The sequence below is a fragment of the Arachis ipaensis genome, chromosome B05 (genome assembly GCF_000816755.2).
Source record: "Arachis ipaensis cultivar K30076 chromosome B05, Araip1.1, whole genome shotgun sequence".
Lineage (NCBI taxonomy): Eukaryota > Viridiplantae > Streptophyta > Magnoliopsida > Fabales > Fabaceae > Arachis > Arachis ipaensis.
Window position 1 is genome coordinate 6,870,658 of NC_029789.2, and position 7,346 is coordinate 6,878,003.

Below are 7,346 nucleotides of genomic sequence, written 5' to 3' on the forward strand. Positions count from 1 at the left end.
TCCATAAAATACATATGCAACATGAAGCAAAGCAAAAAGATAAATAAAAAGAGATTACCTAACGTTAGGTTGTCTCCCAACAAGCACTTCTTTAACGTCACTAGCTTGATGTTGCTTCTTGAATTTCTTCCTCTTCTTCCAGTTGGTTAAGAGAATGACTTCAGTGGACATGAGGAGAAAAATGATACCCACCAAAAAGCAACTCTCATACAACTCTCTAATTCACTAGGTCCAAGAAAAGCATATTCAAGTGTTGGGGGAGAAGACTTCAATTCAAATATGGGCAGGGAATTTAGATTTTTCTTCTCAGGAGCTTGCATGCATAGAATTGAAGGGACTTGTATGGCTTTCTTCTTAATTATTGGAATGTGCAAGCATGGAGTGTGCATGGCTTCCTCCTTTGTTTGCGCATCTTCTTCTTCTTTTATGTGAGAGGGTGAAGAGTTCTGTAATTCACTGGAATATAAATTCTTTTGATTGATTTTCTCACTTTCTTCCATAGGATCTTGCATTGTATCTCTTGGGAAGGAATTTGCTTGTATCTTGTCCAGGTGCTTGATAATCAACTCCGCGTGGTTCTCTATATTTTTGACACTCATCCTCATATCATGTATACATTTTTTCATGAGAAGCTCAAGAGCTGGTAGTTTTTGATATGAATAAGGAGATTGTGGCTCTTGATATGAGTAAAAAGAGGAGGATGGTTCTTGGTATGAATATGAAGATGGTGGTTCTTGATAGATGGAACATGGAGCATTGAAGTTTCTTTGGTCTTGACTTTTTCAACCAAAATTCGGGTAATTCCTCCATCTACAATAATATGAATCACTCCTTGGGTGTGAGTAGTAACCCATATGATCTGTCTCCATTATTTTCCTTAGCACAAGACACCAAACAGAATTAAACGCACCATGTGGCAAATAGAGAAGCTAAGAAGAAAGAACAAAAAGAAATATTAAATGTTTTTTAATTTATTATTATTATTATTATTATTTTTAAAATTTTTATTATTAATATTTTTAATATAAAAATAAATTTCGAAAAATAAAAAAAATATAATGTAAAAATCAAATAAGAAAATTAAACAAAGAAAAAGTCTAATCTAGATAATCAATCAACTGGTAGTTGTTAATCACAATTAATCTCCGGCAACGACGCCAAAAATTTGGTACCGAATTTGAATGCCACAAACTAGCCGGCAAGTGCACTGGGTCGTACCAAGTAATACCTCAGGTGAGTGAGGATCAATCCCACGAGGATTAATGGATCAAGCAACAATAGTCAATTGATTATTCTAGTCAGACAATCAAAATTTAGGGTTTTCATAACAAATAACATAAAAACAGATAATTAAATAAAAACAAACTAAAATTGGTTAAGAAAATAATATGATAAAAATAGTTAAGGTGTCAGAGATATTTAAATTTCCGGATTAATATTCAATGTTAACTACCTTGATCATGCAAAGATTATGTTCATGGCAAACCTTAAGTGATTAAACCCTAATTCCTTAATAATTTAATCTCCTCTAACTCAATCAACCGCCAATTCCTTGGTCACTTCGTTGAATGAGAAGATTAAGTTCAATTCTAGTTTGTGAGCCACACAAACCCTAGATACCCAAAAATAAGACGATTATATGTCACGTATCGCGTTAAATCCAGATAAATAGAGAGTTGTGAGGAATTGATTTCAAGATATAATTCTAATGATGATATAACTTTTCCAAGATTCAAATAGAATTCAAGTTGAATTAGAGTTATTTCCCAATAATCACTAATTCTTAGGATGAAGAACGAAACCAATTCTTAAACAATAATCAAAACATTAATCAAAAGTAGAAAAATAAATAATTATTAATCCATCAAAGTAAATAGAGCTCCTAACCTGAATAATGGAAGCTTAGTTCTACATGGAGAAAATAAACTCTAGTAGAGAAAAGTATGAAAGTGTGGAATGAAAATTAGGAGTTGAGGAGAGGAAGAAGTTTTCCGGAGGGCTAATTCTTCCTTTTATATCTAACCTAATTAATGTAAAATATCTTTTCTAAAACTAAATAATTTCTTTTTCTATTTTTAATTAAAATAAAAGAAAATTACATAAACAAATAATAAGAAATAATACGTGCTCTTCTCTTCAACGTGGGGACCATTATGCTTTTTATCATTGTTGGCGCCGAACTTGGAGTTTCTCAAGTTTGGCGCCAACCCGACGCAAAGCATTCTTCATTGGTTTCTTTTATTGTGGCACAAAACTTGGAAAATGCAAAGCTTGGCGCCACCAAGGCAGCAAGCAAGGAAGGCGTTGTGATGATCATGGCGCCAAACTTGGGATGTTTGGCGCCACCAAGGCAGTAATTCCATAAGAAAAGTATAGACTATTATATATCGTTAGAAATCTCTGAAAGTTGGCTTTCCAATACCTCTAAAACCACGTCAATTAGACCTCTATAGATCTAAGTATGCTCATTGGAGTGTAAAAAGGTCAGGGTTAACAGCATCCACAAATTTTCTTTCTCACTCGTCGTTCTTCACTTAGGAAAAAAGGGTGAAGATAACCCTTAGTGCCAAAATCCTCATTCCCTCTCTCCCAGCCATGTACCTTCCTTCCTGTCATCCATGACGCCACCTCTGGTTGTGCTCTAGCCCCTCTTGTCATTTGCAAGTCACCAGCTTCTTTCTTGTGATTGTCGAAGTGTCGTCTGTCGCCATCCCCTCTCCTCTGCTCATCAGTCGCCAGCCCACGGTCCCTCGTTGTTGTCTGTAGAGTGGTCCATCGTGGTTGTCTTTCAAAGCCCCAAACCTATCACCGTTCGTCTCGTCATTCTCTAAGCCTCAAACCAAACCCTAGATTCGCCAATCGCTAGCATCCACGGGCCCTGTTCTGTCGCTATTCGCCTGGGGTCCATCGTCGTGGTCATCGCAAGGTTGTCGTCGTGGTGATCATCGCTAGGTTGCCGTCATCCATCGCATTCAACTGCTATTCCTCAAACTTTGTTCACTTCCATCACTTAGCAAAGGTAATGGTTGCTTTGTTCAGTGCTCAAATTCATTGTTGGTTGATTAGCTTTGTTTTGTCACTGCTTGATGATAGAAGCTTTAATTTGCTTTGTCACAATTGATCAGATCCTTCAATTGTTGATTATTTGGGATGCTTAAGTGGTTTCCTGTGATCAAACATTTTCATCAAGTATTGTAGCAGTTTAATTATATAACTTGGTTGAAAATTTGAATTTTCAGCACTTTGTCTATCTCTTGTTTTGCATTCAATAGTATCTTCAAAGTTACTAGTATTTAATGGCATTTTTTGGTTGAGATGGTTCATAGAAGTTAAAGTTCATGTCCGTCCATATCTTCAAAGTTAAAATTAAAATCTGTGTTTTCTATTGATAATAGCAAGAAGAGAATGTGACAAAAAAATTTGAGAATCTTAGGAATCTTAAACTTGCAATTACATGTGAGATATGACTCAAAGATGGAACTTTAATCTAAATGTACAATTGAATACTTTAAATTGTATCTAAATTACTATCTTTTTGAAACTTTCTTCCCTGAATCTATACTATTGACTGTCGCATACAGTTAAGAAGGGAGTTACACAATTAAAGTGATGTAGAAAGTGATGAAGGAAGTGTTGGTAATTTGAACACTGCAATTACAACTTTTCAAAATCAGTTGAAGGACAAAATGGATTATTTAAAGCGTGTGGAAAACCTTAACAGTTTTCTGGTAGTTAAAGAGCAAGAATATAAGCAAGAACTATTTGATGCTCCTAAAGAATCTATAAATATAAGATTTCATCCCTCCTTATTCTGCCACTATAGAGAGTCAAGTTTACATGATTAAGCTACTACAATTAACTATCTTAGATGCATACTATTTATCATTTTTCTTGTAGAGTTTACAAGACATATTCTGTAGTCGATCTCAACTTAGAATTAAAAGAATGGGATAATTAGATCTAAAACTTTTTTGAGATTCGTGCTCACAGAAGTACTCAAATGAACCATGGCAAGAGATATCCGCCATGCTATGTTCATCATAGGAGGACAATCTAAAGAATTCAGCTTGGCATTCTTTCAAAATAACTGAGCTCAATGGCATTTTATAGGCATACAATATTTTCAATCATGTGTCAGATTATTGTTAAGAATTCTACCGAAGACAAGGTAATTGTTTTGAGAAATTTTGGTAATTTCAGAACAAGTGTAAGTAATGATAGAAGCTGCCCAATAATCTCTGCCTAACGCCAGTAATACACCAAATGATGCGCGGCAAAGCATTCCTCCTTCATTTGGATCGAACCATGTGACAAAAGATTTGGATATAAGTACTGTTCAAATTAATAGTTAAATTAATAGTGGCTAATTGATATTCATGTTAACTTTATTGTTGATTTATTAGTCTTAAATAAATCTACTATATAATCTAGTTTGTTAGCAGATGGTTGCTTGTTCTTATTTTAAGTAGTATGTACTAGACTAATGTAGTAGTTAATTATGGAATTTTGATGTTGGCATGTCTTCTTCAAATAAGAAACTCATTAATATAGACCTAGGTGTTTTAATTTGTCTCCTCTTTATTTAATTCATGTTATATATTCTTAATTAATTAATATTGGTTAATTGCTGGTACTGCATTATAAAGTATCTTCATTAATTTATGTGTGTGATAATTACAAGTCCATCTTATTTAAGAGGCTAAAACAAGGTATAGACACAGAAGAATAACTCATTGTATAGGCTCTGAACAAGTGAACAACTTCTATTACATGTATATGTATAAGTTTTGGCTAAGGTTTATTTTATGTGGCTCAAAATCCTATCAAGTGCTCCTTGCTATTTAGTGTTTGAACTTGATTGCTTTGTTCTAACATATTTATTTCTTTTGCTAGGAGGAGGATATGATATGAAAAAAAATATTTCTAAGATTCAACCCAATCTTATCTAGGACAAACTCAGCTTCTACCCAAGTTAGATTTGGCTAGGTTCACTCCCTAGACTTGCAACCACTAAGTGCTCACCCAACTTTGCAAGGAAATCCCCTTAGAATCACGTGTACATTACAAAACAGAAAAACATACAAAAGAGTTTTGACATAATTTTCTGGCTTTTTTTTATAACTCTCTTTGCCTTTTCTCTCAATGGCTTTTACTGATATCTCACTTAATGTCTTTTTCTATTGAAAAAAAAAACAAAGAAAGATGAACACTGAAGAACAGAAAATTTAATGTAAACTCATGAAGAAAAAGAAGGGATAGCTTGAAAGTTATGAAGATCCAAACTTGTGTGCTCACTTCTTGATTCAATCTCTGGCTGTTTACCCTTTTAATAAAGGAGTAAAGTTTTTAAAGCTTGAAACTTGGCTTGAACAGTTGACTTTTTCTTCCCCAAATACAGCAGCAGCGCCGCATAAGAGAGATGGGACTGTAGCAGTGATTAAAGTTTACGTACATCCTTATTAAGATGTTTCTCTTTTATCGTTTTTCGATTTTCTTCAATAATCTGAGCTATTTATCAATGTTTTGGCTCCAAGTTTCATTCTTGACCCTTAATTTATAGTAGAGCTTCATAACCTTCAATTTCTTCAATTTTTAGTTTGGTACTTGAAGGAAGATAGTATCTTCAACAAGCTACTTAATGAAGCACAAAAAAAAATATATTTTTTTGAATTACATTGGATTTAATCGTTATTTTTTGTTGCTCTAGTTTTTGACTTTTTTTTTTCTTTCTCTTTTGTTTTTTTATTTTAAAAATTACTTTTTCTTCTTAATTTGATCCTTAATTAGAGTTTTTTTTTTTGCTTATTCTTGAAAGTAATCATATAAGTGAAGAAGAGAAAAGAGAGAGAATTGATTTGGTTACTTTAGCTTAGTTCACATGAGAATGTGTTATTATGATTAGAATGAGTGTTTAGGAGTCTGAACCATTTTAAGACTTTGTTAATTTGTTATTGAACCTATTTTGATTTCAATAATCTCTCCCACAATAAACAAACTAATCAAATACATAATTATATTAAAATTTTTAATCCAAAATAATAATATTTGATAGTCATTATCCAATAATTATTATTATTTTCTTAAACTCAACGGCGATATATATGTAATTGTGGAGAATTTGTAATTTGTTTCATAAGAAACGAATATTGTAACTAAATTTTTTAAAAATAATGTACCTTACACATCATATTTTTATTTTTTACTATTTTTATTGTAATTTTTTTATTTAAGAGGAGTGCTAGGAGATCAGCAATTTTTGTATTTTGTAACTATCAATTAGTCATTAATAGTGTTTTTAATGATGTGAAATAAAATCTAATAGTATAAAATCATTCAATTTTCTTTTAATGATTAAATGTTGGCCAACTTTTTAAAAAATTGCTGCCCGAGACTTTTTCTTTATTGAAAACTATTATTTACCATGACCCAATATTTGTGGGCACAGAAAACAAATATCTTGTCAAATAACTAAGGAAGGAATAATGGCAGAACAAATAAGACGAAATAAACCGTGTTTCATTTTCAATCATGAAGTCAACAATGTGACTCAGTAATCACTCAGCACACACAGCACCCTAACTTGCAACCCTATCCGATTCAAGCCAGGATTATAGACATAGATTGATGATAACCAACAAAATCATACTTTCATACTTCGTGTAAAATTTAAAAAGAAATATGTGTAAATATTCTACAAATTCTGATGCATGTTTCGATAATAGTAAATAAAATAACACTTCAACTATATATATCATCATCGTCTTCATCATCTTATATTCAGCGCAACTGTGAAAACACATTTTTTTTGGACCCATATTAACAATTACTCACTTCACGTTAAAATAATAATAATAACAATAACTCACTTAATAATGGTAAACGCTTACTTAATAACGATCTATCGATCCCAAATAAAAATAATGAAGACTGATGAAGAAGGAAGACTCATGAGGGAAAGCGATAAGGATGCCACGTTTGCATGAGAGGGACGTCATATACTCTTAATCAACCTTGCTAGGGACTAAAATAGTTGTAGCCAATTTTAGTCAATAAGATATTAGATTATTAAATATTTAATTTTAAATTTTTTTCAATAATTAATTATTGTTAATTTTATTGGTTAAAAAATAAAAAGTATTGGCCACAGTATTTTTCCGTTCTTAATTGGATATTAAATTTTACTCTATTAAGGTTACCTTTAATATTATTGTAATGTCATGCTTTTACATTGTAACCTCCCTTAGGTTGTGTGACTTACGTATTAGACATTTAGACTATGTTTAGCTTTAAGAAAAGAATAAACCAAGATAAAAAAATATACACAAAATTAATATTTTTGTATTTTA

The 7,346-nt window shown here is 32.1% G+C and overlaps 1 long non-coding RNA gene across 2 annotated transcripts; it reads left to right on the forward strand.

Annotated features, from left to right (window-relative positions):
- Positions 2,577-5,589, forward strand: LOC107642714. 2 transcript variants are annotated; one of them, XR_002362327.1, is made up of 2 exons: positions 2,577-3,019; positions 5,199-5,589. It is a non-coding gene; the product is annotated as an uncharacterized LOC107642714 (long non-coding RNA). The 2 variants fall into 2 exon arrangements; XR_001620684.2 differs by lacking the exon at positions 5,199-5,589 and adding an exon at positions 4,894-5,193.